Source organism: Vulpes lagopus, chromosome 2 (genome assembly GCF_018345385.1).
Source record: "Vulpes lagopus strain Blue_001 chromosome 2, ASM1834538v1, whole genome shotgun sequence".
In the NCBI taxonomy this organism is placed as follows: domain Eukaryota; kingdom Metazoa; phylum Chordata; class Mammalia; order Carnivora; family Canidae; genus Vulpes; species Vulpes lagopus.
Window position 1 is genome coordinate 54,590,443 of NC_054825.1, and position 23,199 is coordinate 54,613,641.

At 42.5% G+C, this 23,199-nt stretch overlaps 1 protein-coding gene across 4 annotated transcripts in view; it reads right to left on the reverse strand.

Annotated features, from left to right (window-relative positions):
• The window catches only part of TLN2 (talin 2), a 418,441-nt gene that overhangs the window by 272,214 nt on the left and 123,028 nt on the right, over window positions 1-23,199 (reverse strand). The window contains exon 1 of one of the 4 annotated variants that reach the window (XM_041740700.1): window positions 5,627-5,710. The exons of the other annotated variants lie outside the window; for them this stretch is intronic. The gene's annotated coding sequence lies outside the window, so the exon portion shown is untranslated. Of the gene's footprint in view, window positions 1-5,626; window positions 5,711-23,199 lie in introns of those variants that run through there. 4 annotated transcript variants of the gene reach the window in all.

Sequence of the window (23,199 nt, forward strand, 5' to 3'; positions counted from 1 at the left end):
TCCTTGTCCCTGAAAAGCTGAGGAAGATGGAGCTGGGGACAGGTGTTCAGCCTTGAAGGCCATGGATTTTTTCCAGACAACTAGCTCTGGGGCATGGTATAGAGAGTGTTTTGGTCTTTCATAGGGCAGACCACCACCCAAAGAAACAACTCTTCTCAAAGGGTCTGTGAGAACAACCCCAACACCTTGTGGGCTTTCGGATAAGAGACAGTCATCATCAACCACCTTTCCTGTCATTTACTACGGATCTCCCATGGGCTTCATTAAATGCTTTCAACACCATTAGGAAGTAGCTACTTGGTCTGAGTTTTGATTTCATCATTCTCTGCATTTTCTTTAAATTGCCACCTCTTACATATATAGGCCTGAAAACACTTGCTCAGTGTAGCTCCTAAGAAGAAAATGCTCTGGTTGGTATGGCTCCTGAGGAAACTGGGGCATAGAGTGGCTTGCGTAATTTGCACCAAGTCACTTGGCCAGTCAGTGGAAGAACCAGTACCATTAACTAAGCCAACTCTGAAGCCCAGGTCTTCAGCCCCATGCCCACACTCTACTCTGCCTCCCTATGGGCCATGAAGGATGTCCCTTCCCCTCCAGCCCACTCCTTACCACCACGCAGTGCTACCAGGCCTGCCCCAGCCCCACAACAGCCAGGGCCCCGTGCCTTAGGCACTGCCAGCCCCCTTTCCCTTGGCCCCTATACCTTACAGAGTCTAATTAAACAGTAACTAGGTATATATAAATGCTCACGTCCTAGATCAAGGGCTCAAAGAACTCAATTCAATAGACCACAGTGACAACTGAGTAGTCACATCATAAGATGTGAGAACTACATGGGACAAGAGGGAGTTCCAGAGGTCTTAAACCAAACGTGTCCTCGTCAGCTACAAACCAGCTCAGACTCTTGCCAGAGTTTATGATCCCCCTATAAAGTCACACAGTATTCAAGAAAGGTCCTGACACTCTTTGTCAGAAATACCACCACCCCAGGGGAGGCATTATCTGCTAACCACTAGGACTCCAACCTCTTCCAGCCCAAATCCACCCTCCCCTCCACAGTTCCATTGAGTCTCTAGGACAAAGGTTTACAACCTTTCCCTTAAGGGCTACCTTTAAGGAAAATACTTTGACAATGTGTTTCAAACATCTTAAAAATGCCAAGTCCACTGAACCAGTAAGAGCAAGGTCGGAGATCTATCCTCACAGAATCACCTCAGATGCAGAAATGTTTTCAAATATAAAGATGCTAAACATTCGCTCTTTACGCTACTAAGAACTTGAAAACAATTTCATGATCCAAAGAAAGCGCTAAGTTAATGGTGTTTTATTTTCTTGACTGGGTATTACATGGCCAGAAAAATACTGTTTATGAGAACTTGAGAAACTGCTTACTCCATAATAAGTGGAGAAAACAGAAAGCAAAATTGTACTTACAGCATGATCCTGGCTATGTCAACCCAAGAAATAAACCAACCAACCTATCTCTCACCAGGAAAAACAGGACAGGAAGTTAATCAAAATACAAATCTGAATGGTGGAACCAAGGGTTTTTCTCTCTTTTACTTTGAATTCTTTCATGCATCTTCTGTAATGAATATGCATCACAATTAGAGTTGAGAACAAAATGAACATAGGGGGGAAAAAAATTCCTATGGCTGCTGACTTGTCCAGAATGACTGGCATTGAGCCCTTGGCCAAAGTTCATTGACTTCCCTCCTCTGCCTCCATGGCTACTTCCCCATCCCCCATGTACTACCCTCCTGGCCCATATAATTCCATCATGTTCCCAGCATCTGCCTTACACCCTTCCTGTCAGTGCTTCTACATACACTGGTGTGTGTTTCACTTCTCTCTCCCACTACGATGTGGGTTCCAAGAGGGCATGGGATTTCATCTCTTCATGAGTCACTCCTGTAACCCCAGAGCCTAACAAAGTTTCTGGCACATCCTGAGGTTCCATCAGTGTCTGCAGAAGGCATAAATAGAGAAGCCTTGAACACCTCACTACCTGGAGGCTCCTTGCTAACCCTTTCCCTGGTGGCCTGGCCTTCTTGGCTCTTACACCCTACCAGGAGCTATGGGTTCCCACCTCTCTTTTCATGGAACACTTACCTGGCCTCCTCAAACATCTGCTGTGCTCTATTTTAGTCATCTCTTTGTCACATAGGCAGCAGCAGCCACACCAAGTCAACAATGACCACTTACATCTGAGAGTCTGTAAATGTCATCTCCCCTTCCCTCGCAATAACCCAGAGGTGGTGGCTCCAGTCATCATCAATCTTTCACAAAGGAAACTGAGGCTTAAGTATGTCAAGTAGCAACCTCACTCCCACAGCAAGAAAAAATAAGGCTGTCTCACTGTGAAGCCCAGGACTTGACGATGCTCTGCTGAGCCCAAAAGTCAGTGTTTTTGTCCTCTGCAGTGGACTGTCAACTTCTTGTGGGCAGGAACTACATGTTGCTGTTCTTGAAAGGTGGCTGATATTGCTGCACAAAGACATTCAGATTCTTGCAGCTTTGAGCCGCAAGGCAGTTTTAGTGTGGGCTGATTCATTATGTGAATATGAATAAGTGAGGGTATTCAACGTTTAGTCATCTCTTTGCCACATTAGCAGCAGCAGCCACACCAAGTCTGGTGTGGTCTGCCTGGCAAACAAGAATAATCAAAACAAGTTCAAATTCATTCAGATTAACACATGGCTATGGGAAGAATTTAAGGGTGCAACTGTTGCCAGACAGTGCCCCTCACCCCAAACAATCAATCAGAAGCACTTATTTAGAAGTGCTATGTTAATTGTTCTCAAATACCCATTAGCATAGATCCCCCCAAAACCCACTATTGGGCAATAATGTCAAATTTCTGTCACAGACTGTATTTCAAAAAGCTCTTTTAGGCACATCATCTGTCATCTGATGCAATTCATTATGTAAATGCTTCAATGTTTTCACACTTTCCCTAGAATTCTCTAAATCAGGTGAACTTTCCATTATTCCAAACTAATCTCTCACTATCCCAAGTGAGTATTGTTAAAGCTTCTCAAATTAGTTATGAACTTTGCTCACCCTGGCAAGTCAAGGGAAAGTTTGCACCTGAGTGGTTAGCAGGGCTGCATGTGGCCCTGCAGGGTTTCCACGCTTATTAACAGCTTGTCTGAGATCACTGCTAGCCAGTCTCCAGCAAGTAGACACACATGTTCGTATATCCCTGGCTGCACCTCTCCCCTCCTTGGGGCTATTTGCACAGGCAACAAACAAGTATCGTAAGCGTTTTTGGAGAACATGTGTGTCGACGGGGAGGCATGTAGCATCTTCCACAGCATGATAAATCTAATGTGGTCAGGAAAAATCACCCAGAACAATGATTTGTAAGGAAAGCTATAAGGTATAGAGTGCAGCAGGGGCTAACGTGCAGAACTTCTTTATCCACGTATAAAATCTTGGTTTCCAGATTGAAATGAGCATTGCTGCCACCACAGGCAAAGGCCCATTCGGCCTTTCCCAAAGAAGATTCTGAGGGTCCCTCCCACTGCCTGCAAGACCAGCACCCTAACCCCATGTGGAAACCAAAAGCCTGGGCTGGCTGACCCCTACCACTCTATGACACAGCAAGTATCCAGAGGTCCATCTTATACACAGAAAAGCCCAGACAAGGCCTCTGAAGGACCAAGTCTGTCATCATCTTGCCTCATACAAAACATGTAGCTCCAGTTTCTGAGCTGTCTCCATCCCTCACCTGTAAAATATGACACACACTGTTTAAAGCCCCATGGGACATGGGCAATAATTTTGAAAGTTGAAACACCACCAATGAGGCGACGCACCTTTTTTTTTTGTTTGTTCGTTTTTAATTAAAAGCTGCTTAGGGACTCTTACAATGGCTGGGCAAGCAGGAATTACGTGTATGGCATCAGCTAGGCACTGGGAAATAAGAAAAAGAGTAAGCCTAGGGGGGATCCTTGGGTGGCTCAGCGGTTTGGCGCCTGTTTTTGGCCCAGGGCACGATCATGGAGTCCCGGGATCGAGTCCCACATCAAGCTCCCAGCATGGAGCCTGCTTCTCCCTCTGCCTGTGTCTCTGCCTCTCTCTCTCTCTTTCTCTGTGTCTATCATGAATAAATAAATAAAATCTTTAAAAAAAAAAAAAAAGGAGTAAGCCTAGAGCTTTGCCATAGAACAAGTCTCTCAGTGACAGGAGAGGGGAGACCCACCAACAAATGAGGTCAATAAAATGTGATGCACATTGCAGTGTTCATCCAAAGTGTTCCTCTGCAGGGATCCTGGCCAGGACACTGGTGGGGTACCCTGAAGGAACCACAGAAGGCTTCCCATAGGAGGCCAGGAGGGCTGGACTCTGAAAGGATGACAGATGCCTAACTCAGCAGAGGGTCAACAGAAATGGGGCATGATGTGCAAGAGGTGGCGTGAAGGCACAGTCAGCATGGCACTCGGGGGCAAGCACCACCACCTGGGTTAATTGCATTTTGCCCTCACTATTCTTCTGTGACCCTAAGAATTCCCATGTTAAAAAAGAGGGCTACAACCTAGACAGAGAGGCCAATCTCAGCCACGCCTTGCAGCATAATCACTCTGCTCCCAGCATGAAGTTAATCAGGTAAGGCAGGAAGACACATGGGTAAGAAAAGAGCAAACCAAAATGGTTTAGAGTAAAACGATTTAAGATTCTAAGTAGACAAGCCTGTAATAGCAAGGTATTTACATGATGGAAGGCATAAATTGGCTATAGATAAAAATAAAATTAGAGCACACAGCTAGTTTAAGAAAAGACAACTTCAAACCATTCAGGTGTACCTACTATATGCCAGGTATCAAGAATTTGCATCAGAGTAAGACACGGCCTTGGCCTCCAGGAGGGTTGAAATTCAAGAAGAAAAAGTAGCAAAGCCTTCATCCAACAGTGAGTGGTAGGAGCTAAAAAAGATAAACCCACCGGGGCCTGCCTTTGGCTCAGGTCATGTACCTGGGGTCCTGGGATGGAGCCCCACATCCACATTTAGCTCCTTGCTCAGCGGGAAGTCTGCTTCTCCCTCTCCCTCTGCCTGCTACTCCCCCCTGCTTGTGCTATCAAAAAAATAAAATCTTTAAAAAAAAAAAAAAGGTAAACCTGGGGCATCTAACAGACTGGGACTCAGGAGAGGAGGGACAGCCAGGAAAGCTTTCTCAAGGGAAAGAATGTTTCTTTCTGAAGACTGAGAGGCAAGAGAAAAGGGGGAAGGGCTGCCAGGGAGATCAACCAGGACAGGGTTCCTGAAGGAACAGGAACTTGGCACTTGAGGGAACTCTCAAAGCAGCTCACCAAGGCTGAGCCAGCCCAGGGGGTCAGGAATATTCCAGAACATGAGCCAGGCGTGGCGATCTGAAGACAGAGGACAGCAGCAGGCCTCCGGACACAGTCACAGAAATGGATACCCCCTTTTGCAAGAAAAGAGACTTTTGATCCCAACATTTTCCTCTACCCCGTATCAAGTGCCTGGCTCATTAGCGCTTGGAAATGTTGGCAATTGTTCCTGGAATGTCAGAGCCCTGTATGCACTTTTTGTTCAGTAAGACAGGAGTGGAGAATTTAGCCACAGGACTCCCTAAAGGACTTTAACATAAGGCAAACTCACCTGTAAAATGGTCCCATGGCAGAGACCCTAATGAAGGCATCCTAATTATTCCACAGGAGGCTCTGGGCTCCTCTGGTGAAAGCATTACTGTGAAGGAGAGCGCTTGAGGAAATGTAGACACACCCACTGAGGAGGGGCCTCCATGGGGTGTGTTACATTCCTTTGAAAACAGGGCCCCTGCTATAATTTGTATAATCAGACCAGAGATTGGACTGCACAACTGTGGCCCATTTATTACAATATCATACTCCTGCCCAGGAAACCCCACCCAAGCTTTTGTTTGGAATTCTCTTCCTTGATTAGGTGTAAGCCCTATTATTCCCGCCACTCAAAAATAACACATGGGTCTGCTGAAGCTACAGTGCACGGCACAGTGAGAAACAGAGTTTTGTGAATCAGGCTTGCTAGTTCTTTTCTTCTCTCGTTTTAGAATGATTTTTCATTTCCTGCTCTATAGAAGAGTGGGAAGCAGGGACATTTTATATAAATGGAAAAGCAAATCGTATTTACTCTCTGAAAGAGCCATGCAAGCCCAAGGGACTGCTCCCCAGGCTGTGCACACAGCATTTCACTGCCTCCTGGCCCTGAGGTCCAGGCTGCAGCTCCACACACTCAGCTAGCTGGAAGGGGTGAAGGAGGCCTCCAATCCCCATCCCTGGAATCTTTGAAAATGCTGCTCCTGGTGGGGCTGCTGCTCCTTACTCTGCCTCCCAGCAGGAATGGCAACACTGTGATGCTATTTGGCCTTTGTTATACAGTCCACCAACTGTAGGCTGAGGGCTGAGGAGCAGAGTAGGGGTCACCTGCCAGACTGCTGGTAAACATAATCCAGAATGATTCACTCATACAATGAGAGACAGGTACAGGAAAATTTCATCTCAAAGCAGTGAGATTAGAATTGGGAAAAAGAATGAATCACTTCATTATTTAGCAAGTGGAATGAAACCTGTTTTGTGATGTGTGTAGCTTGAAGGGGAAGCCGTAGGTGCTATGGGACCCACCTCTCATCTTGCCTCCACCAAAGCTGTCTCGGCAGGGCTGGAGCTCTGACCCTAAGGAAGGAATTTTGGTCGGGCCAGGGACCTCATGCTCTTGTGGCTTGGTTCAAAGGGGCCAATTTTGGCCAATGGGATTCTCCAGTAACTCTAAGCCACTCTAGGTGGTGGAACTCTAGCTGGGAGGATGGAAGATGATGATGTCAGAAAGCCTGGGGCTGGGGAACCATAGAGGGCAAACCGACCATCATGACCCCACAAGTTCATATGGGTGTTAAGGAGATGAAGGATACCTCAACACAGGAACCAGGGATGCAGGAGCCCAGGAGAGCACCTCGATGGTCTCCCAGCCCAATTCCCATGAACCCTTGTGCTCTTCATTTCCCATCCTGGGAGATCTTCAAGACACACTAACACCTTCCCTGTTTATCAAATTGGTGAATAGGTTTCTATCACAACCAAAACTCCTTGCGTAAAATAAGCACCTGATATAGGTCTGGCACTGTGATGATAGTGCCTTCTCAGAGCTGGTATAACAGGTAAAAATCCTTGGTGGGTAATTGCAAAATATGGTAGCATGGCTGCTCATGAGAGAATACACACGGTCTTTCTGAAGAACAGACAGCAAAGCTCGCTTTGGACCAGATTTGCCAGAGAAAGCTCCTTAGAAGAGAAAGGCCTGCACTTTGCCCACGAGGAGCAGGAAGGGCGTAGGTCAAAAGTGAGGACCACATTACTAATCTCCCTGTGAAGCCAGGCTTCATTACCACAATTCCTCTGGGCTCAGTCCACATCCGTTGGCCTCAATTCCTTCAACTCTAACCCACGCATAACTGGGAGAGGCTCTGCTGGCAAGCCAGCCTGTTTCGATTTTTGGTGATCCGAGTAAAATACAGCAATCCCCAAAGGTGGCTACTTAGAGCTCTCTTAACTTGCCTGCACTCTCAAAGACAAGAGCCAAGTCAGGCTGCTGGAAAAGTCCTGCCTCTGAGCTTCTCCTAGTCTCCTTGTTGCTCACATCATTAGCAGAAGACAAAGGGGTTTGTCTACCCACAACAGTCTGCATGCAATCCGGAGCTACATCCTGAACCAGTATGATAGGCCGTCAGAGACTGGGGTGGGATGGGTGGGATGAAAAACATAAATACAATATAAGCAGGTCCTTAAGAAGTTTACCATTATCAGAGGAAATATGACATGTACACAACTGACCCAATCACACCTGCACATCCTAATCACTATGAAGTCCATGTAAAGAGAAATCATTTCTAAATTGCGTCTGCAAGGAAATCTTTCTTAAGAAATGCAATTGAAACATAAAAGGCCGGTAGTTAACATAGGCAAGATCAATAGTAGTATACAAACATGGTTTTAATTACTAAGATGAATTATAATGATGGCTTTCAATTTATTGTTATTATTATTTTTTTAAGCAGCTAAGTGTTGTCTTCTAATGTTATTTTACTCAGAAACCTGATAAGCCATGCAGGATTATGAAAGCAGAGCTGCTCTGGTTTAAATGGGGGGAATGGGAATCCCAGGGTCCTGCCGGCTCCTGAGGGCCCTCCGCCCAACACACAAAAAGCTCCAGAAATCACAGCTGGAAAACCCTTCTTTTAAATTTATTAAGGACTTATGGCTTTCAGGCACACACGGTAATTTGAAGTTTACCTAATGGAAGTATTTACAGGTAGACTCTACTAACAAGAAAGGGCCGGAGCTTACATTATGAGCCCTAACTCTGCCAGCGGATCTCTGGGCAACAAAGATACAGACTCCTCTGCCCCCCTTCCACCACCACCTGAAAGTGTCAGAGCCCTGGGGCATCACATCTCACATCTTGTATGCTATTCTTTTCTCCTTTTCCATCTCTAAATGCCCTGCTCCTGAGAAACCCCCAAAGTCCCTTTACATCTGACTACTAAGTGAGAGTTTTCTGAATTTCAACCCTACCAATGTGTTCTCAGGGCACATCTAGAATGTCACTCCATCTGCCCTAAGGAAAACAGGACTTCCAGAGCCCAAGACTCCACCCCAGTCTGGGTTATCGCCACTGGCTAAATCACTGTATTCCACCCACAGTCTGCTTCAGCAGGCCAACAGGTTCATTTAAATCAGTGAGAATGGGGAAAATTAACAAGACAGGAAACAACAAATGTTGGAGAGGATGTGGAGAAAGGGGAGCCCTCTTACACTGTTGGTAGGAATGTGAACTGGTGCAGTCACTCTGGAAAACTGTGTGGAGGTTTCCTCAAAGAGTTAAAAATAGACCTGCCCTACGACCCAGCAATTGCACTGCTGGGGATTTACCCCAAAGATAGAGATGCAATGAAACGCCGGGACACCTGCACCCCGATGATTCTAGCAGCAATGTCCACAATAGCTAAACTGTGGAAGGAGCCTCGGTGTCCATCGAAAGATGAATGGATAAAGAAGATGTGGTCTATGTATACAATGGAATATTACTCAGCCATTGGAAACGACAAATACCCACCATTTGCTTCGACGTGGATGGAACTGGAGGGTATTATGCTGAGTGAAATAAGTCAATCGGAGAAGGACAAACATTATATGGTCTCATTCATTTGGGGAATATAAAAAATAGTGAAAGGGAATAAAGGAGAAAGGAGAAAAAAACGAGTGGGAAATATCAGAAAGGGAGACAGAACATGAGAGACTCCTAACTCTGGGAAACGAACTAGGGGTGGTGGAAGGGGAGATGGGGGAGGTGACTGGGTGACGGGCACTGAGGGGAGCACTTGACGGGAGGAGTACTGGGTGTTATTCTGTATGTTGGCAAATTGATCACCAATAAAAAATAAATTTATATAATAAATAAATAAATAAATAAATAAATAAATAAATAAATAAATCAGTCTTGTCCAAAGTGTACTCCTAGGATTTCTGCAGAGGTCCTGTGTTCTAGGGAGTCCCCAAATGCCTCAACATACTCCTACCTCATAAAGGTGAGAAAAAAAAAACAAGTAGAACCTTAAGGAATCATTAAAAACAAGTAGAACCTTAAGGAATCATTAACACTTTTGTGTATGACCCCCCCATTATACTTAACACTTTCTTATAAAAAGCAAATATTTTCTTACATAGAAAAGTAAATCAGGAATGTATGAATGAATAAATAGCGAATTATAAGTTCCATTAAAGTCAGGATGGGGGATCCCTGGGTGGCGCAGCGGTTTGGCGCCTGCCTTTGGCCCAGGGCGCGATCCTGGAGACCCGGGATCGAATCCCACATCGGGCTCCCGGTGTATAGAGCCTGCTTCTCCCTCCGCCTGTGTCTCTGCCTCTCTCTCTCTCTCTCTCTCTCTCTCTCTCTGTGACTATCATAAATAAATAAATAAATAATTTTTTAAAAAAAAGTCAGGATGGTAACAAGGATGCCTATTACTACTGAACATTTTACTTCATCCTCTAACCCAGGGAAATCTAAGAAAATGTTAAAATGTTAGGAAAAGGCAGTATAATTTTTCTTTCTTTTTTTTTTTTTTTTTTTGGAAAAGGAAATGTCAATTTGCCTAGAATCTCAGTGGATTGCAGATGGTCAGAAAGAGTAAAATGAAAAATGGTTCAAAAATGTCGTTAAAAAAAATATTCCAGAGGCACCTGGCTGGATCAGTCCATAGACCACGTTACTCTTGATCTCAGGGTTGGGAGTTAGAGCCCCATGTTAGGTATAGAGATTACTTAAAAACCTAAAAATCCCAAAAAGGAGTAAGGAAGGGGGTAATGGAGAAAAAGTAAATATCTAGAAATAAACCTAAACATAAATATGTCAAATCAGTCTTAAGTTTTACTGAAGAACACAGAAGATCCAAGTAACAGCACTACCATTGCCCAGACAGGAAGACCCAACATTTTAAGATGGCAATTCTCCTTCCATTACATTATAGAATCAACATAATGCAACCCACGTTGCAACAGGATATTCTGTAGAACTTACAAATCTGATTCTAAAGTTGAGCTGGAAGAGAAAGCTTCAACATGACTGAAAAATGTTTTTAAAAAAGAACAATGAGGGGCACCTGGGTGGCTCAGTGGTTGAATGTCTGCCTTTGGCTCAAGTCGTGACCCCAGGGTCCTGGAATCGAGTCCCACCCTCAGGCTCCCTGAAAGGAGCCTGCTTCTCCTCTGCCTATGTCTCTGCCTCTCTCTGTGTCTCTAAGTAAATAAAATCTTTAAAAAACTAAAAAATAAATAAATAAAAAATAAAGAAGAACAATGAAGGGAAATCTATCCAAACAAGGCTAAATATTGTAAAGCTACAGTAACTAAAACTGTTGTCATCACAGAAATAGATCATTTAATAGGATAAAGAGTGTAGTAAGTGAACATATATTTAGGATACAATCAATGTATCATTTAGACTACTGTAAAGCAAACCATTAGATTAGATTTTATTTTTATTTTTTTAAGATTTTATTTGTTTATGAGAGACGCACAGAGAGAGAGAGAGAGGCAGAGACACAGGCAGAGGGAGAAGCAGGCTCCACTCAGGGAGCTGGACGTTGGACTCGATCCCGGGTCTCCAGGATCGCACCCTGGGCTGAAGGCAGAGCTAAACCGCTGAGCCACCCAGGCTGCCCCTAGATTTTAAATCAGTACGGAAAGAGCCAACTGTTTGATCCATTATAATAGGAAAAGTAAGTATGCACAAAAGTGAATATCCACAAAAACAAAATGAAGTTACCGCTTTACCTCTGTGAGACACACACAAAAAAAATGTCAGGTGGATAAGAGAGAGAAAAGTTAAAACAAAACAACAAACTATTAAACCAGAAAATATGAAAAAAGATAATTTATATTTACAAAGCCCAGAAGACACAAGTTCACAGATAGAGCAACACCAAAGTCACACCTTCGGTTTTCTAAACACAAAGACAGGCTACAGAGACACTATTTACAAAGGGTTTTTTGAGGGGGGAATTCTATTAACTTCACTACTTTTTACTCTAAAGTTTTGTATAATATTTAAATTTGTCATCACAAGTTAATCCAAATATCGTTAATGACATTTTTTTATAGAAGTTTACCCAAGAAAGGTTAATTTAAAAGAACACTTCAACTCAGTCCTTCCATAAACATTCAAATTAGAGTTAAGCAATAAAGTTTACTTGCTATTTTTCAGGAATAAAAGTCTGAGCAATGTGGATAATTATCTGAAATATTTTACTTTAAACATTCTTAGTGGCTCTCCCATAGACATTCTGAAAGAGAAACTATGCACTTCAAAGGGTGTGCCTCTAGGCTTTTGATGATTATCTGAATGCCTGCAACAGTCAACAAAAAATATCATCCCAAGGGTAAACTAAGAATCTCACAGGGAAAAGACCTTGTGATTTCCAATATATGGGAAGGGCTTTTTGGTTTTTTTTTTTTTTTTTTAAATGGGAACAGCATTTAAATTCTGTGAATTTTTCATCGCTAATGCTTTATGAAAGAGTTTTTTAAAAAATCCACGTCTGCTAAACCCTTAAGCTTTCTCCGTATTTCTAAGGAGACCTACTGTAATCTTGCTGGAGTGTGGAATTTGGAATTGAGGTGCAAAATTATCACGTAAGGGATACTTCCTTATTGGAAAACAATCCTATGGACCTAGGCGTGTCTCACTGTTAGGTTAAGAAACTGACACTCAGGTATAACAGACATCTTTTCCTTTCTTTCCAGAAAATAATCCTTCCCGAACTTAGTAAAGTCATACATCTTATTTTATCGTTTTTTCTAAGTATTTAACAGGTAACCCAAAAACTGTACAATTTCTCATGTCCCACCATCCTGGAAACAGAATACGCCTCTGATTTCGAAGGTCTGCAATTTTGCTGAGTTTTTCCATCAATCAAAGCTACTCATGTTTTAGTCTTTCTTTTCCAGGAGCATTTTTACTGTGTACCTCTTTAAATCATCCTAAGTGAGAACTATGGCTTTCTAACAGAAATAGGGTTTTAAAATGCAATCAAAATTCCCTATCTAGGGGCGCCTGGGTGGCTCAGTGGTGGAGCATCTGCCATGGGCTCAGGTCATGATCCCAGAGGTCCTGGGATCTAGTCCCACATCAGGCTCCCCAGAGGGAGCCTGCTCTCCCTCTGCCTGTGTCTCTGCCTCTCTCTCTCTCTCACACGAATAAACAAAATCTTTAAAAACAAAAACAAAGAAAATCCCACAAAATCCTCTATCTACTATCAAAAGCTGGCACAAGGAGGTTTCACTTCCCTCACCCCAGATCAACTCATCCATAGGATCCTTCCTCACTCCAAACAGTCCCTTTGTGACTGACACAAGAGGGATCAACAGCACATCTCTCACATGTCCTCCAGCCCTGGTGAGGACAAGGGTTCCAGACTCACTATCACAAATGTGTTCTTCACACCAAAATCATTCCAGGAACATCTGCTGCAGTAACTTATACTAAGCATCTTGACTGATCATGGATAATGTTTACCTGTACACATTCATTTATTAACCACTTTTCTATCAGGAAGCTGAATTCTTTTGAATCCTCTGTCAAGCCTAGTGAGAGAAAATAAAATTGCAAGATGGCATCTGATTTGTGTTCTGTCACTTAGGTTATGGGCAAAAACAAAAATTAGAATAAAAGATATTTATCACAAGCTAATAGTCACTTAGCTCAAAAATTAAACAACAGCTATTGGGAAGCATCATTTGTGCTGTTTTTCCTGCCGACAACTTAAGTGTTAAAAATAGCAAGAAAATATTTTTGTGCCTAAATTATATGAAGTTAACCAAAGCATAATGTAAACAGTATACAGAAAGCAAATACTCAGCCTCTTCCATGTTAAATTATGGATATATAAAGTATTTCTTTTTATGTGCATTTTCTTAAAAGGCTTGAAATGACTTATCAAATTCTTAACATTCTTGAGGAAAAAGTGGGAAAAGTAACAATGAGACTTTTACATTCTTTTTTAAAGTATCTGTAGGATTTGAGTTTTCAACAATTCTGTCATTTTTAAAATAAGACAAATGCAGAAATAATGCTGGAAAAGATGTACTGAAAAGGACATTGGATAGAAAAGTAAATTTCTTGTGGCACAATAAATTGGTACAACCTTTTTCCACAAGGTATGCAATAGTTTTAAAAATACTGATAGCCACTGGCTCAGCAATTATTTATTTTGTAAGTTTTTCATAATGCAGCTGTCAGTTTTACAAAAAAAAAAAAAAAAAAAAAAAAAGGCAACACAGCTTAATACGTTCACAAATTGCATCCCTAAAATGTAGGCTTTGGCAATGTAGGGTAGGTAAATACTAGGATAGTCGAACCCCATTATTTGCGGTGGTTAGTTACATTCTTACGGAGTTACCACTAACTGTGAATTGGCAAATACTGGACTGTTCCTCCAAGGCGAAATATAGGGTCAGGTTCCTTCAAGGCAAAATACTGATTAAGAAACAGTCTTGTCGTCTGGTGTGTATTTCTGTTTAAAGACAGCTAGAAAGATCTATCATTAATATGGAACTCATGGCCAACAGCACTATAACTCAGGCCTGAAGTTATCCAACACATGTATTTTCTCTGCAAAGCATGTAATAGTTTCTTACACTTATGAACACTACACAGCAGTATACTAGGGGGCCATTTTTAAAAGCAAAACCACTAATAAAAAGCACAAAAAAATCTGAAAAATGTGGCACTCAATAGGCCATGGAAAGGACAGTCAAGACAGCTGCAATGAGAAGCATCACTTTGTTTGACTTCAGCTGGGAATAGGTGCATGAGGTGACTCTATAATTTTTTGCTTCTCTGCACACATGTGTGTCCAAGGCTGTAAAAGTACCTGGAGTAATGATTTTATGCTTACCGATCAATTTTAGCAAGTATACAAATCTGCAAGTATAGAATCTGTGTATATTGATAATCAACTATATATGGCTTAATAGTTACAACAAAATTCTCAAAAATTTGATTAAGAGCCAAGTAGAGAGATATCCAGGAAAGTTTTCTTGTCTGTTAACTTGGTGGTTCTTGACCAGCGGCGATTTTGCTTCCGGGGCACATTTAGCAATATCTGCAGACAAATGTGGACTGTCACAACTGGGTCTAGTGGGTTGAGGCCAGAGATGTTGCAAAAACACCCAATAATATACAAGACAGCCTCTAACCACAAAGAATGATCTCGCCCCAAGTGTCAACAGTGCCAGCATTGAGAAGTCCTGTGAGGAACTGCTATCAACATACATGTTTTTACATATAACTTCCTCCACCTTCTCTCAAGGTATACTTTCATGCCTAAGACAAATAATTGCCAAGGAGGGAGTACCTCATACTTTGTTTCTTGGTGGCCTTTAAGTTCAAATTTAACTAATGAATTCTTATTAAACACAATTGAAGAAACCAAATAGTTTTAAGTTATACTGAGAAGTGGGACTTCCATTCCCACGGAGCTTAGAATAGTAACTGGGTTAATTCCAACAATAATGTAAAGCACAGAGCCAGTCTAAAATCTTGTTTCTGTTTTATTTTTTTTTTATTTTTTTTGTTTTGTTTTTTTTTAATTTTTATTTATTTATGATAGTCACACAGAGAGAGAGATAGAGAGGCAGAGACACAGGCAGAGGGAGAAGCAGGCTCCATGCACCGGGAGCCTGACGTGGGATTCGATCCCGGGTCTCCAGGATCGCGCCCTGGGCCAAAGGCAGGCGCCAAACCGCTGCGCCACCCAGGGATCCCTTGTTTCTGTTTTAACGCCAAGTAAAAATCATCATGGCACAGGAAATAAGCCATCTAGAAATCCAGTGCCCAAGAGATGGAGGACCCAGCTCACTCCCTGCAAGCTTTCAGGGTAAGTCAGGAACCCATGAGAAGGTTCTTAAAGCTACCGAGAAAGACAAGTAAAACATCTTACTAAGGGGTGGCTCAGTTGATTGAGTGTCCTACTCTTGATTTCAGCTCAGGTCATGATCTCAGGGTCATAGGACTTCCCTTCTATGAGCTCCATGTCAGGCTTCCCACTCTACAGGAAGTCTGCTTGAGATTTTCTCTCCTCCTCTCTTTGCCCCTCCCCCAGCATGCTCAAGCTCTCTCTTCTCTCTCAAATAAGTCCTAAAAAAAAAAAAATAAATGTCTTACTAAGTCTCAATGATTCTAAGAAGAGATTCACCCAATTTATGTGGACTGCAAACACTTTAACTATATAAATGCTACACATCTCCCTCAACTGCTTCCCCCCATGTGGAATCAGTACCACACATTTACTCAGCCTTGAGTCAATCTTATTTTTAAGTAATAAATAATCTGTAGAATGGCCTCCAAGGTTACTCAAGAGCATTACAAAATCATTGTGCTAACAGAACAAGGATAAGTAATTCCCAACTGGGACACAAAGTGCTATAGCAGACCAAGAATTTGCACTTAAAATTTGGAACCTGAATTCTCAGTGGCATTTTACAGCCAAATAATTATTTCACTAGTCTTCATTCTGGCAAGACGTTTTAGCTCAATTGTGCAAAGATATGCCCAAGATATTATTTCCTGCTCTAAATATGCTCTGTTCCCAAATGCCTTCAACTTCCTCCAGGATCCTATTGAACACTCAGACCTAGAAATTCTCCTCCATCCTCTCTGCCCACGTGGGACTCCTGCTCTTCCCCTTCCCCAGCCTACATTTGCAGCCCTGCACCCCCACAATACACTCTAGACCAGTACTCTTCAGACCACCAGGATCAGAACCACCCAAGGAGTTGGAAATGAAAATGGGATTCCCAGACTACTTCCTGACTTGCAGATTAGAATCTTGGATGGAGGAGTCGAGAGTCTGCCTTTTCTTTCCTCCTCCTGGTTGTTTTTTTGTTTTTTTTTTTTTTTTAAGAATTATATCCCCAGCCAAACACACCACCTAGGACTCTCTGACAATACATCAACATATCCTTTATCTATCACAATCCCCTCCCTCTGTTCTAAACACCTAACCAAAAATAAAATAAAATAAAATAAACACCTAACCATTGCCTAACCCTAACTTTGAAACCCATTTTAAACATCCTAGTTAAGCTAGGAAATGTCATCTGCTTTGCCTCCAAATGAGAGAAACATTCTTTCTCTCAATTTCCATAGCATGCTGCATTGGACATGCACCATATAAAATGAGAATTCTGGATTTACTGGTTTAACCAACCAGATTGGGAGATTAAGGGTAGGGACTATGTGCCATACCTGGGTTCATTCCCAGTGACCTGCACATTCCTGACACATAATAGGTATACTCAGTTCTGAAGGGCACTTGTAAACTTCAGCAATTCTACCTAATTTGTGATTCATGTTAAAGTGAACAGATAGACTCAACTGAGTAACTTCCAAAAGAGCCATCTTAAGTGAGTGGAGTAGCTCTCTTAGAGAGCCTACTGTAGAGAGACATACTTCTGCAGAGACCTTCAAGTCTGGCACTCTATAGAGTTTCAAACAAACAAGTCAGCTCACTGAGCACCCACAGTCCTTGCGAGGAGCAAAAACAGATGATGGGAATAAGAAGAAAAATTGGTTACCAAATTTTCTGGGCATGAGCAGATTATAATTAAACATTCTACTCATCAAGAACCAAGACAAAAACTGGCATCAGCCCAAGAGGATCTGTGTATAGAATAAAGCCTAGATTCAACTAGAGATCATTTATCCTAGAATTCAAAGTTGCCCATAATTTAAAGCTGGAATTGACATTTTTTTCATTGTCAACCTTTCCTCCAGCCTCTTCTTCCTTTCCAGATTGTCTTTTGAGAAATCACTACATTGCAGCCATAGGACTGACTTGCAGTCAGTCCTTGGTGGTGTTGGCCCAAAACTGAGCTCTAGAGGTTGACCCTTCCTGGCATAAACCAATCAGCACAACATCATTGTGGGATGAGCAGAAACCCAGACCTAAGTACATAGCATTCCCTGGCTGCCATGATGGTTAAGACTGGACCAGCCAGAGCAAAGCTCAGGTCTTTTGATTGTTATGGATGTGAACAAAGAAGCATATAGCCTTGGTTGCTGCTGGTAGCCAGCTTATGAACATCCAGGCACCTACGGAGAGGAAAACAGACCTCAGACAACCATGCCTGCAACCTGAAAAGAGAGCCATTTCTCTGTTAATGAACCAACATGTTCTCTCTCACTGTTTAAGCTAAACTGGGTTTTCTATTGTCCCAAGCAGCAGGATACATGCCCACTTCTACCTTTCAAACTTATCTTCCCCTTTCCTCTTATCACATAAATCCACTGTTTCAAGAGTCTATACAGGGTCCCCAAACATACCTCATCCACTCCCGCCTCCACACTACACGTGTCATTTATCCTGCCTACAATGTTCTTCCCTTGCACTGTGCTGCTCATATTTTATCTGGTTCTAGATCCAGGCGGGAATCCTTAGTCTCTCTGAAGGCAGACACTGAGGACCATAGCTTTCTTGTCTCCTCTGAGCTGCCATGTAGAGTACATTATCGATACTAGTTGTCATCCACATTCTACCTTATACTTTAAGTATCCTTTCACAAAGTCTTGCACTGGATTGTAAGCTCTCCATACAGTTGCAATCCCTTGTAAATGGCCCCTCGCCCAATGTCTTGTGACTAGTAGAAAAAACCAACAAATCCTCTTTAGGCAAATTCAAAATGTGATTTAAGCCTCTGATCACTGCCAGTCATACTCTCTTAATTCACATAGCAATGCAGAGGATAGAAAGGAATTTCAAATGGAACATATTTCAACATTACACAGTTGGCCATGGTCCTGTCACATTTCACAACCAGACTGGCAGTAACAGCTGGATGAAGATCAGAAATTTATCAGGCAGTCTTCCCATCTACAGATAACTGAAGTCCTTCCAAAGAAGCTGCAGACTGACTCTGAGTTTTAAGAAGTAGAGTCTTGTACCTTTCAGAATGTGTATAAAATCATCTTAGGGGCAACATCAGAGTAAGAGACATGGAGACACAACCCAAGGCACTGACAAACAACAGGCTCTGATCATCTCAAGTCTTTATGTCCCCTTTTAATATTTGTACTGCAGGTCCCTTTAGAGGGCCTCAGGATACATCAATAAGATTCAAATGAGGAACATGAAATAAACAGATTGAGATTTATCCCCATCACAAAAATGGTTAGGAGACAATGAATAAATTGAAAAATGTCAGGACCAAGTGCCATTTTCATTGAGGATGACAAAAGGAATATGGGAAAAGGTCAAGTTAGTGGGAGCGTTGGGGTATGTGTGTGGGTGCACACACAAACAACAAAGATGTCAATACAGCCACAGAATTGATGTTACCCTGGCCATTCAAAGTCCAACCCTGCTGTGTGTGGCATGACAGCTCTACCTGTACACAGGTTCTGACGTCCCAGTTGGGAGCTATATTAATAGCACCTGAACATATTTTTCAACAGGTTATAGAAATGGAAGGGCTACCTGACAAAATTTAGATGACTATCTATGATCTGTAAAGCCTTACCTTATAAGTACACATATCTACAATGATTGAGACTTTGTCAGTAGTCCCCTGAGCAACCCATGGTTTCTGTGATAAAGAGCCAGAGTCATTCTTTCTATAACTGTTTCTTTATCTTCTCTCTTCCTGGATAACACTGTCCTCTTCCTAGGCCCTAAATAGATTCTGAAGAGGTTCACAGACTGTCTGCAGGGGCTGGTAAAGGAATTGTGATACAACAGATCAAAAGCTTGTCCATTGAAGTGTTGTAGGTCTTCTCATGATCTCTGCATATCATATTACTACAAGGAATTTAGTTCTAGATGCTCATGTCTGTAAATGCTCTAAAAATTGTGCTTTGTTGTTAGCCATGTGACCATGAGAGACGGCTGCCAAAGTACCACCCCTGCTCTAAGGGACTCTGCCCTGGCCCTGTGCCAGGGACCTGGCTTTGCTCTTCCATCCACACTGGCCATCTCTGGCTCCAACTCTCCCTAGCTGAGTGCCGAGGGGCCTTCTATCCTATCCTTGTGCTTGGACGGAAAGAGCAAACCTTAGGACAAAGTGACGTCAGAAAGACTGTCTCCTGACAAAACAGTCTAGCCACTACCTCCCTCTCTATTTCTCCTTTCAAAAATTTCTTGTCCCACAGACGTGAGGCGGGGAGATGGGGAGATATGAAAGAACCAAAATTAATAGGACAAAAGCAGAGGGGTGAACTCTATTCCATCAAGGGAAAAACATATCAACCACCCCTAAAACTGTCCACATTTTGAAATCCATTCCATGACTCCAACACAGAGGTAGGTCAACTGTAAGAGCAGTCTCCAGTAAGAATATTTCAATAAAGCCATGTGGTTTGCAGCAACTGCTTCTTTTGGCCACAAAAGGTCAAACAAGCACTCCCCTCAGTGCTGGTGAGGATTGAACTCAGTGCCTACCTGTCTCCTCACACTGTCTGCCAGTCAGACTGGCCACACCTATCAGGGGACTTGCTATTCCATCAAAAGCAGAAACAGCTGCCCAGCTACCCTCCTTCCCCCTACAAACCCCTTCATCAAGCTTCCAGTATGTTCCACCCCACCCAATGTCCTGCATATCTGGCTCTGTTACTTCACAGGATCAGCAGAATATATAAAGGAATCAAAATCCACAGACCTGGAATTCACAGATATAGTCATGCCTCTGGAGTGTTCTTTCCAAAGCATGTTGAGAGCTACAGGATCAATCTAGGGCACAAACACTCATAGCTTCAAGCTGATATTCTGGGTAACTCCAACAAGTATTTGAGCACCTAGTCAAAACAAGGCACTGTCAATACACCAAACCAGGTGAGGTGCACACAGCAATATGGATTTCATGAAGGCCAACGTCCAGGAATAGACCACCACCGTTCCTTATTGAGTTACTTGAAAAAAAAATTGCCAACTTGCCAAATATTTGCAACCTCTGCTATGCCAATACAAGGTTACAAAGATGTTGCTCCACTAGAAAAACTCTGTTCATCTGCCTTTTTCCCCTTTTCCTCCTCCACACAAGAATGCGGACTTTTTCCAGTACCTCAATCATTATTTCAGCAAGCAATTTATGGAAGGAAGGGCAAAGAAATGTACTATACTGTTCTTTACCCCACAATTTTCCCATATGCATCAGCCAATAAAAGAAAAGCCATAACACGCATAGTGAGCCACTCCCTACAGTCACCTCTAAATCTCCACTGAGGTTTTTTGTTTTGTTTTGTTTTTTTGGTAACTCTACTGAAATTGCTTTTTAAAGGTTTTTGTCCCCCAAAAAAATCTACGATCAGAGGGTGGAAGGTTAACTTAGGAAAGATGGCTCCAGGAAATGAAAGATGTCCCAAAGCAGGTAAGAGACTAAAATACTTGCAAGGCTATGGGACTTACATGGTAAACCAGAAGCCTTCCTTCCCAGTTCTCACTGCTTACAATAGGTGGACAGACCATAAAAGATGCTTAGAACACAGATGCCCCAGGGAAGGCAGGAAGCACAAGGTGCCATAAGCTCAAGGACACAGTGGGGACTAGAGAAGTGGGGACTAGAGAAGCCACACCAAGCTGGGCTTGGGGCACCTAGTATATACCTTCCCTGGGCAGAACTTTCCACCTTCTACAACTTTTCCATATTTTTAGATGATCTAGAAAAATAAGAACATTTTTTCAAAATTCATTATAGCAGTGTTATCTCTAATCACTATGTTGTACATTAGATGTCCAAAACTCATTCCTCTTATAAGGTATCCTGTGACCAACATCTCCCCACTTCTTCTACCTCCCAGTCCCTGGTGACCACCATCCTACTTTGTTTCTAGTTCACCTTTATTAGATTCTGCACATAAGTGAGATAGGATAGTATGTGTCTTTCTCTGACTTATTTTACTTAGCATAATGCCCCCAAGACTCATCCATATTAGCACTAAGAGCAAGATTTCCTTCTTTCTCATGACTAAATAATATGCCAGTGTATACATATCCACACCGCATCTTTATCCACTCTTCAAGAAACATTGTTAAGGAATTTAAAACCTAGAGTATTTAAGAAATTAAGAGAGGGTTCAAGTGGGGCATAATCAACTCTAACAACTACACAGAACACTACAGGTAACTTCCCCTCAGGGTTTGATTTTTTTTTTAAGAGACAAGGATCACAAAGGGGCCTGAAATGATCCCTCATTACTCTGAGAATGTTAGGGCTGGCAGGACATCAGAGTCCTTCAGGGCTAGACAAACTCAAAGTCCACACTGCCCTTTATATCAGCCCCAGCCTCTGCACACACACATTCCCAAAACCCCATCCTGGGTTCTCTTCTCATTCAGTACAGTCCTCATGGTTGCTCTTAGAAGCACTGAACATTATGCACTTGTATAACTGCTTCATTGGTTCAGTAACTATTTCCTAAGGTCCAGGCATGTATCAGAGGTTCCATTTTCCATCATGTAACTAATGCCTGACCATCCCACTAGTCAATAGGCCCCATAAGGGCAGAGGCCATGTCTATACTGTATAGAATGATAACCACAGCCCCTGACATAAAGCCAGAAAGAAGAGGCATTTGATAAATATTGGATAAATATAGTCCAACCACGTTACTACAGAGTATAGGGAGTTCCTGAACAATGAGATGATGGGGAACAAAGTCATGCTCCTAGACAGTAACATGCAAAAGACCACAACCCAAGGCTTCCTCAGGAACATTGAGGGTGAAGTTTATCAAATACTGCTTTGGGGAAAGCAGTGGACACCTATGAATGGTCTCCAAGTACTCATTTCCTCTTCACAGTCCCTGCTTATATTTGTGCTTCTTCAGAATACTGACTTTACTTCCTCAGCTTCAGAATACACATCCTAGGGTCAAGCCCAGCAGTGACGTACATTCCCCTCGGCACAATATTTGGTAGAGGGCAGACACACAACTTCAACATCCAAGTTTAATACATTTCAAGACTTCTACTGTTTCAAAGTTGGTGGGATCTTCTAGGGCTGATGTAGCATTCATTCCTAAGACCTAGAACTCTTGAGGGTATTTTTGCTTCCATGAGTTGTAGACAGCTTGTTTGCAGGTGAGGCCAAAATATAGCAGAAAGTAGAGCCAAGAAAATGCTAGAGACATGGAACTAGATATAATACTAACATGCATCTCTGGATCAAACCATACCTGAAGCCCATCCCACAGCTGGGTTTCTTAATCACGAGAACCACTAAATTCCCTTTATTGTTTAAACCAGATTGGAGTAGGTTTTCTTTTTCTGACGACCAAAAGAATCCTAGAATATGTTTGATGCATGACACTGAAAAAGTAAAAACAGAACATTTACTTCAAAAGGACATCTTAACAGGATTGCCTGGATGGCTCAGTCAGTTGAGCACCCAACTCTTGATTTCAGCTCAGGTCATGATCTCAGGGTCATGAGATCGAGCCTGCATCAAGCCCCTAGTGGAGAAGGAAGCCTACATAGGATTCTCCCTCCGCCCCTTCCCCACACACTCTTGCTCTCTAAAAAATAAAATAATTCTTTAAACCCCAAAGGATCTTACAGATCAACGAGTGAAAAGAGCCTACCACAATGTCTGGTACTTCACAAGTCTTAAGCATTCTGTTTGTTATGGAAAAATTCATCACCCAGTTCC